Source organism: Macaca thibetana, chromosome 7 (genome assembly GCF_024542745.1).
Source record: "Macaca thibetana thibetana isolate TM-01 chromosome 7, ASM2454274v1, whole genome shotgun sequence".
Lineage (NCBI taxonomy): Eukaryota > Metazoa > Chordata > Mammalia > Primates > Cercopithecidae > Macaca > Macaca thibetana.
The window spans coordinates 160,240,148-160,249,239 of NC_065584.1; positions in this window are offsets into that span (position 1 = coordinate 160,240,148).

The window sequence follows — 9,092 nt, forward strand, 5'->3', positions numbered from 1 at the left end:
TTTACATAGGATCCAAGTGGGGGAAGCTTGCCACTGAGGAGACAGGGTAGGTGGGAAGAACCGATTTTGGAAGGGCAGTGGGTCACCCCAAGTGGAGTCTGGAGACTGGAATGTGGGCAGTAGCTCAGTCGATTGGATTATTGGGTAAAAAGTATGGAGAAGGAAAGGCCAGGAGATAAGGACTATGTGTTCAGCAGGAGGCCCACCCTGGCAGAGCCATGGAGGTCAAGGTTCATCCTCCCTAGGGTGAGGACCCAGTTTTTCTTCAGAACAGACATCCCAGCTGGGCAACATAGCAAGACCCTGTCTCTACAAAATATTTAACAATTAGCTGTGCGTGGGCTGGGTGCTGTGGCTCATGCCTGTAGTCCCAGGAGTTTGGGACGCCAATCACCTGAGGTCAGGATCACCTGAAGGCAGATGACCTGAGGCCAGGAGTTCGAGACCAGCCTGGCCAACATGAAGAAACCCCGTCTCTACTAAAAATTTTAAAAAATTAGCCAGGTGTGGTGGTAGGCGCCTGTAATCCCAGCTACTCAGGAGGCTGAGGCAGGAGAATCACTTAAACTGAATGAGCCGAGATCGCGCCACTGCACTCCAGCCTTGGCGATAAAAGCGAAACTCCATCTCAAAAAAAAAAAATTAGCTGTGCGTGGTGGCACATGCCTACAGTCCCAGCTACTTAGGAGGCTGAGGCAGGAGAATCACTTGAACCCGGGAGGTGGAAGTTGCAGTAAGCCGAGATCACACCTGCACTCCAGCTTGGGTGACAAGAGCAAAACCCTGTCTCAAAAAAAAAAAAAAAAAAAAAAAAAATTAGCTGTCCATGGTGGCAGTATGCCTACAGTCCCAGCTACTTGGGAGGCTGAGGCAGGAGAATTGTTTGAACCTGGGAGGCGGAGGTTGCAGTGAGCCTAATCATGCCACTTCACTCCAGCCTGGGCGAAAGAACAAAACTCTTTGAGAGTTGTTTTTGAGACAGAGTCTCAAAAAGAACCCAGCCGGGTGCAGTGCCTCACACCTGTAATCCTAGCACTTTGGGAGGCCCAGGTGGTTGGATCACCTGAGGTCAGAAGTCCAAGACCAGTCTGGCCAACATGGCGAAACCCCATCTCTACTAAAAATAGAAAAATTAGCTGGGCATGGTGGTGGGCGCCTATAATCCCAGCTACTCAGGAGGCTGAGGCAGGAGAATCACTTGAACCCAGGAGGCAGAAGTTGCAATGAGCCGAGATTGCGCCACCTCCCTCCAGCCTGGGCGGGGAAGAGTGAAACTCCATCTCAAAAAAAAGAAAAAAAGGCCGGGCGCGGTGGCTCAAGCCTGTAATCCCAGCACTTTGGGAGGCAGAGACGGGTGGATCACGAGGTCAGGAGATCGAGACCATCCTGGCTAACACAGTGAAACCCCGTCTCTACTAAAAAATACAAAAAAACTAGCCGGGCGAGGTGGTGGGCGCCTGTAGTCCCAGCTACTCGGGAGGCTGAGGCAGGAGAATGGCCTGAACCCGGGAGGCGGAGTTTGCAGTGAGCTGAGATCTGGCCACTGCACTCCAGCGAGGGGGACAGAGTGAGACTCCGTCTCAAAAAAAAAAAAAAAAAAAAAAAAGAAAAAAAAGGCCGGGCACGGTGGCTCAAGCCTGTAATCCCAGCACTTTGGGAGGCAGAGACGGGTGGATCACGAGGTCAGGAGATCGAGACCATCCTGGCTAACACGGTGAAACCCCGTCTCTACTAAAAAAACACAAAAAAACTAGCCGGGCGAGGTGGCGGGCGCCTGTAGTCCCAGCTACTCGGGAGGCCAAGGCAGGAGAATGGCCTGAACCCGGGAGGCGGAGTTTGCAGTGAGCCGAGATCTGGCCACTGCACTCCAGCCTGGGCGACAGAGAGAGACTCCAACTCAAAAAAAAAAAAAAAAAAGACAAAAAAAAAGAAAAAAAAAAGAACCAATCCCCTGATGTCTGGATCCCCATCTCAAATTCATTCCTGCTCTATTTCTTAATTTCTTAATGGCTCTGGCTGAAGGCATAACAGATACTGTGTCAAAGTGAGATGAGGCAGATTGGTGGTGGAGCAGAAAGAACTAGTCTGGAAGTTGAGTCCCCTGGTTCCCACTTAGTCCCTTCTTATCTGTGGATCAGCTTCCTCTCCTATATTAAGAGGATAACATAGCAATCCTTGCCCTGTTATGAAGATCAAATGTGATGATAAAGTGTGCTTTATCACCTGGCAAGGTTCTGAGCTGCTGTGGAAGCCAAAGACCCAGCATTTGACAGTGATACTAGGTAGCACATGTGCTATGGATGCAGTTACTCATGGAGGATTTACAACTGGAACAGTTACCGCCACTCAGAGAACCAGGCTTTGCTGACACTGTCCATGGTCCTATGTGTGCCACACTGGTGGGGACCTCCTTCTGAACACTTGGCAGACTGAGTTGCTTGAGGACAGACACTTTGATTCACCTCTGAGCCCCCAGAGCTCACTGTAGTCAGGTACATGGGGCCCTTTGGAAGGGTCCAGTGATGGTTTCTGACTCAGTATGTTGACACCTGGACAGCAGAGCAAGTCCCACATTCTTTGGAAAAGAGAATCCTTGATTTGGTGACATTGTCCCTCCAGCTGCCAGCTGCACTGAGGGGTTGCATCCATGCTACTCCCCCCACTACCCTATCAGTGAAGACAAAACTAAGTGGACTTTGTGAACCAACTGGTATAGGTAAAAATAATAATGATAATAACAAAATAAAATTAAGTGGACTTGGGTAAGGGCCCTCCTAGGAGAAATCACATTGGTAGGTCAGGTTCTGTTTCCTGGAGGCCCCTTTTATGTGAAAAGTCTCATAGACCAGCCTGGGGAACACAGTGAGACTGTCTCTACAAAAACTAAAAACAAATTTAGTTGGGCATGGTGGCATGTCCCTGTGGTCCCAGCTACTCAAGAGGCTGAGGCAGGAAGTTCACCTGAGTCTGGGAGGTTAAGACTGCTGTTAGCTGTAATCACACCACTGCACTTGAGCCTGGGAGACAGAGCGAGACCCTGTCTCAAACAACAACAACAAATTCTTGTAGAGTTTGTGAGTTAGGGATTATTATCCTTAGTTATAGATGAACAAACTGAGGCCAACAGCAGTAGAGTGACTTGCTCAAGTCAAATAGCTAAGGGAAGTCTAGGTCCAAAGCCTGAGCTTTACCTACACTCCCACATGCTATCTTTGTGCACTCCAGCTGGTGACCCAGGTTGGGGCCTGGAGAAAAACAGCCTGACTCCCCTGTTGTTCCACACTCCTCACCTCTCTAACTTAAAGATCAGTTTATCCTCAGACAATTCTAAATGATTTCTGGCCTTTTCCAGAAAATTATCCAGAAAAGCAACATTTGTCTGATGCACATACATACATACACAAAAGACCTAAACTCACAACACATAAACTCAAATCTGTCACACCTCCTGACACCCTCAATCTCACAGGCGTCTCACATACACCCTCTCTCATTCACAAAAAGGACTCATTCAAAGTTCTTTAGGGCACTTATGGTAGGTGGTGATTAAGAGACATTTAGGGCCTGCATTCCAGTGACTCTGCCAAGGATATCAGTGCCAGCACCCTGTCGACACAATCTCTGAGGGCTAATTCTCTCAGTAATATCCAGGTAAGGAGGATATGAGGCTGGCTCCCACAACCCAAAGCATCTTCTAGGTTCAAGGCAAGATGATTTTGGCAAATCATTTATCTTTTCAGTTTCTTTATCTGTAATCTAAGAATCAGAATACCTACGTCAGTGGGAAGATGTGAGATTTAAAATTAAGTGTGCCTGCCAGGCGTGGTGGTTCACACCTATAACCCCAACACTTTGGTTAAGGAGGTCAGGAGATCAAGACTATCCTGGCTAACACTGTGAAACCCCCGTCTCTACTAAAACTACAAAAAATTAGCCGGGCATGGTGGCACACACCTGTAATCCCAGCTACTTGGGAGGCTGAGGCAGGAGAATTACTTGAGCCGGGGAGCCAGAGGTTGCAGTGAGCCGAGATGGCACCACTGCATTCCAGCCTGGGTGACAGAGCAAGACTCTGTCTTAAAAAAAAAAAATTAAGTACCCCTAGCATTCAGTCAAGAGTTCTTCTACCTTTTTTCCCCTCCTTTATCTCATCCCTACTTCCCTCTTCTCCTGGCCATTCAAATGCAAAGCCCATTTGAGCAATGAGCCCTGCCAGCAGGCCTAGAGGGCCAAATAATCCCATGATGTGAAGAAACTCCATTTTTCTTGCAACCAGGTTTAGATGGTATATATTCCATAATTTCTGATTTCTGGGTGGCCTTGGAGGCTCGGAATTTTTGAAGGAATTTTACGACTGCTACTCACTGCCTTGAAATGTTTCACTGGCTGAGCAGTAGTTTACCCTTCTGGGACACTCAGCATGTTCCTCAGTTTACCTGGCTTTATGTTTTCAAAGTGTTTACTTCTCTTTACCAGTTGTTTGGTGGCCTTTTTTTTTTTTTTTTTTGAGACAGAGTTTCGCTCTTGGTGCCCAGGCTGGAGTGCGATGGCGCGATCTCTGCTCACCGCAACCTCCGTCTCCCGGGTTCAAGTGATTCTTCTGCCTCAGTCTCCCGAGTAGCTGGGATTATAGGCATGCACCACCATACCTGACTAATTTTGTATTTTTAGTAGAGACGGGGTTTCTCTGTGTTGGTCAGGCTGGTCTCAAACTCGGGGAACCTCGGGGGTTCCGCCTGCCTTGGCCTCCCAAGGTGCTGGGATTACAGGCGTGAGCCACCGCACCTGGCCTGGCTTTTTTTTTTTTTTTTTTTTTTTTTTTTAAAGCAACAAGTTCCTTTGTTACTGCTTTTTAAAAATAGAATAGCTTGCCATATGATAATTTTTTTATTTTTATTTATTTTTTTAGAGACGCAGTTTTGCCATGTTGCTCAGGTCGGTCTGAAACTCCCGGCCTCAAGTGATCCTCCCACTTCAGTCTCCCAAATCGCTGGGATTACAGGCCTGAGCCACTGCACCCAGCCAGCAAGGTCCTTTGTTCAAAGAAAATCTTATTCAGAAGCCTAATGTATAAGAGATCAAGGTGGGCCTTGTTTTGGTTTAAGTGAGGACAGCCTGAGCACTGCAGTCAATTCCTTCACATCTCTCTCATGCAGCCTCCCTGACAGCCACATAGTCCCTTCGAAGACTTCTAATGAACCCACATTTCAGATCTTGTTCATTCGTCCCAGCCACTACCTACCTCTCAGCAGCCTGTGACAGAGCAGCCTGGCTTTGTGCTCAGTTACCTCTGCCTGTTCATTAGTATCCTTCAGCAGCTTTTCTTCCTCCACCCATTACCTAAATGTTGGTGACATCCAAACATATCTCCTCTCTTGCCTTCCTCATTCTCACTTCAAGGCTCATTGCTTCTGTCTAACTAAGTCCTAAATTGACATCTCCAGACCAGTATCTGCCCTGAACATCAGACTCCAGACTTCCACTGGATGCTGGCCGGAGAAAATTTTTTTTTATTAAAAATTCATTAAAAGTCAAGAAAGAGCCCCCAGATAAAATGGCCGACTTACTCAGGTGCACATCTGGCCAGTCTTGAGGCTTTAAGACAAACAGCAGCATTAGAGAAGGAGCCAGATTATAATGTGCAGGGAGGGGAGACGGACGTGAGCCTGGAACATATTCCCCTCAATTGCTGAAAGCACTATAGTATCTCCATCCAACACCCCCAGCCAGAATTCTAGTGGAGTTAGCTATGTCCACCATGGCCTTAGCCTGAAAAATATGGGTATTTAAGACTTCAGCAGACCACATTTAGCTCAAAACAGGAGGATTTTATGACAACCAAGGTGAAGAAGGGAGATTTAAACATTGTACCAAGTTTCAAAGTTCTAGATTTTTTTCCCCCAAGAAAACATCTCCAAGTAAAAGTGCTAGATTTCTATTTGTGGAGAAGACCCCAGTCTTCTCTGTAGCCAATTATAAGCAGTACAGTCCAAAACACTTGATATTCACAAGTGTCATATAAAGGGAACTACAGGGCAGATACCTCCTAACAGAAAAAGATGGTTCCCAGGCTGATGGGCACTTCCACTCCTGCCCTTGGTAGGCTCACAGTGGTTTGTGGGTAGTAACCAAGGCCAGAGAGAAATCTAAGGACTCGGTTGGCAGCTCTGGGACCCTTGGTCAGTTCATGCTTTGCCTCTGAGTCACCCTGTAGACCCCACATTAAGAAACAGGGAAACTTTAAAGGCCTATAGGCTGGTCTTGGAGATGACAGGGACCTGACCTGCTTTTCCTCCAATTAGAAGGCCAAGGGGGAAAAGAACTGAGGGAAGCTAGGGGAGTAGCAGCAGCTTGAAAGAAGAGACTCTGAAAACACACTAAAACTGGGGAGGCTGTTTTACAGGGTATGGTGGCCCATGCCTGTAATCCTCTCATTTTGGGAGGCTGAGGCAGGAGGATCGCTTGAGGCTGGGAGTTTGAGACCAGCTTGGGCAACAGTGAGATCCTGTCTCTAGAGAGAGAGAGGAAAAAAAAAGCAGATTTCCTGCTTGAGCCCAGATGTTGAGACTGCAGTGAGCCATGATCATGCCACTACACTCTAACCTAGGCAACAGAGCGAGACTCTGTCTCTGGAAAAAAAAAAAAAAAGTGGGGCGTGCCAGTGGGAGCTGACTCAACCCAAGTAAGGGCCTAATAGCTCCTCTATGGGTGTTTGCACTGTCCAACAAAGCACTGGACCCTTACAGTCAGAGGACCCATGGTAGGATCATCTGGTGTAGCCCCTTTTTTTACAGAGGGAACCTAGGACTTGGGTTGGGTTGAGTGGTAAGACCTCAAAACCACCAAAGAGCTGGGTCACTCTAGAGAAGCCTTTCTACTTGGCCAGTGCCTCTTGGCCCAATTCCCTCTAGGTCTCTGATTTATAAAAGTTTTTGTATGTGTGTCTGTCTGTCCCAATAGACAAGAAGCATCCCTTTCAGGGAAGGAACCAAATTTCCCTAGGGCTGTGATGCTAAATAGTCCATTCTCCCAAGAACAAGTCCTACTCTGTCATTTACCTGCATACTGTCACATGAAGACTGACAAGGGTGGGCCTCCTAGGCTGAGGATGCTGGCGCACCCTTCACCTCAGAAGTCCCATCCTAGCCAACAAGGATGGGCAAGATGAAGGGAGCAATGGAAAAAGGACATGGGGATTCTTTCATGTTTGAAAAATTATATAGCATAGGAATGTTAGAGAAAGGTGAAAAAAACAGCAATCAAATCAGAAGCAGAAGCCTGCTTTAGCTCACAGTGTTTTCTTCTTTCCTGAACATTGTCTTTCTTTTTTATTTACTTTTTTTGAGACGGAGTTTCACTCTTGTTGCCCAGGCTAGAGTGCAATGGCACGATCTCAGCTCACTGCAACCTCTGCCTCTCAGATTCAAACGATTCTCCTGTTTCAGCCTCCCGAGTAGCTGGGATTACAGGCACAAGCCACCGTACCCAGGTAATTTTTGTATTTTTAGTAGAGACAGGGTTTCATCATATTGGTCAGGCTGGTCTCGAACTCCTGACCTCAGGTGATCTGCCCACCTCGGCCTCCCAAAGTACTGGAATTACAGGCATGAGCCACCGCACCCAGACCCTGAACATTTTCTCTTGCTTTGTTCAGTAAGTCTCCTATATGAGAACCCCGACTTGCCAAACAGATTCTGGGTTGCGTCTCTGCCTTCCCTTTCCCTCCTCCTTTAACACCTAACACAGGTAGGATCAAACTGGTAAAAGCTACAAACAATGGCAGTGGGAGGAGTTCCTCGAGTTTTACTGAAAATTTAGGAGACATCAATTTGTTAACTCTCTACAGAGTCAGAAACATGAACTAAATCTGTGGTTCCCAAACCTGGATCATCCTGTCACTCACTAACAACCTACTGGATGGACCCAGGAATCAGCATTTTATGGAGCTCAAGTGATAGATAACCTCACCAATCTTCAGATATGCAATGAGGAATTCAAGCATAACTTTAAATTCACAGGGCAGTTGGGTTACAGCCTCTTCAAATAAATGACAATTTAAAGTTACCTCCTCCAGGCCTTTTATCATTAATCCCATTTCTTACACGTTCCACTAAACCCCTAACCTCTCTGGTTTCTCAAATTTCCAAGAATCTCTGTTCACTTCTTATGTTTGTGCACTCCCAAGAGAATGGAGGCTTATCTGGAGAAGGAACTAGATTAATCTTCTGCTCTACACTTGAGCTCCTGATTATAGTAAGAAACTCAATAAAAATTTATTGGCAGATCAGAAGATGGATCCTTAGAGGAAGTCTAGTGTAAGAGTTGAAAGAAGGTACTTTGGAGTCAGATGGTCTGGATCCTGGCTGTAGCAAATTAACATTCCTGTCTCTCAATTTTTTTCTTCTGTCAATACCTACCTCAAAAGGTTGTGGAGGGTGAATGAAATGATACCTAGAAATTACTCTAAACAGTGCCTGGAATAGAGTAAGCATCCAGTAAATTGGTTGCTATGACTATTATTAAGAACACCTCAATATTTCCCAGCCACAATTGCCCCAACTGGGCAAGCCATCACCAGCCAACAGGTGTGATATGGGGAGTGGTCTTCCATGGACAAAGCTTCTGGTTCCATTCTTTCTACGAGAGAAATGCAAATGACTCAAAATCTTCTCACAAACACCATGTATCCATAGATAGGGAGTTTCCTGGGGAGAATGACAACCCTTTTGGTACTCTGCAGACATGAGGACCCTACATCAGGAGGTCCTAGCTAGGAAAGTCAGTCAGACATGAGGACCCTACATCAGGAGGTCCTAGCTAGGAAAGTCAGTCAGACATGAGGACCCTACATCAGGAGGTCCTAGCTAGGAAAGTCAGTCACCAACCCTGTCGCGCTTCGAGTCTACTACATGAAGCATGGGCACAAGAACAACAACCTGGAACTTAAGAACTATTTATACTCTGAAAGGACAGCTAAACAAACCTCTGTTCTCCAAAGACAAGATCTCCATCTTCCATGCAGTGAGGAGACCACAGGCTTTATAAGCAGACCAACTTGAGCTCATTTTAGAGCAAATCACTGTAACCCTCTG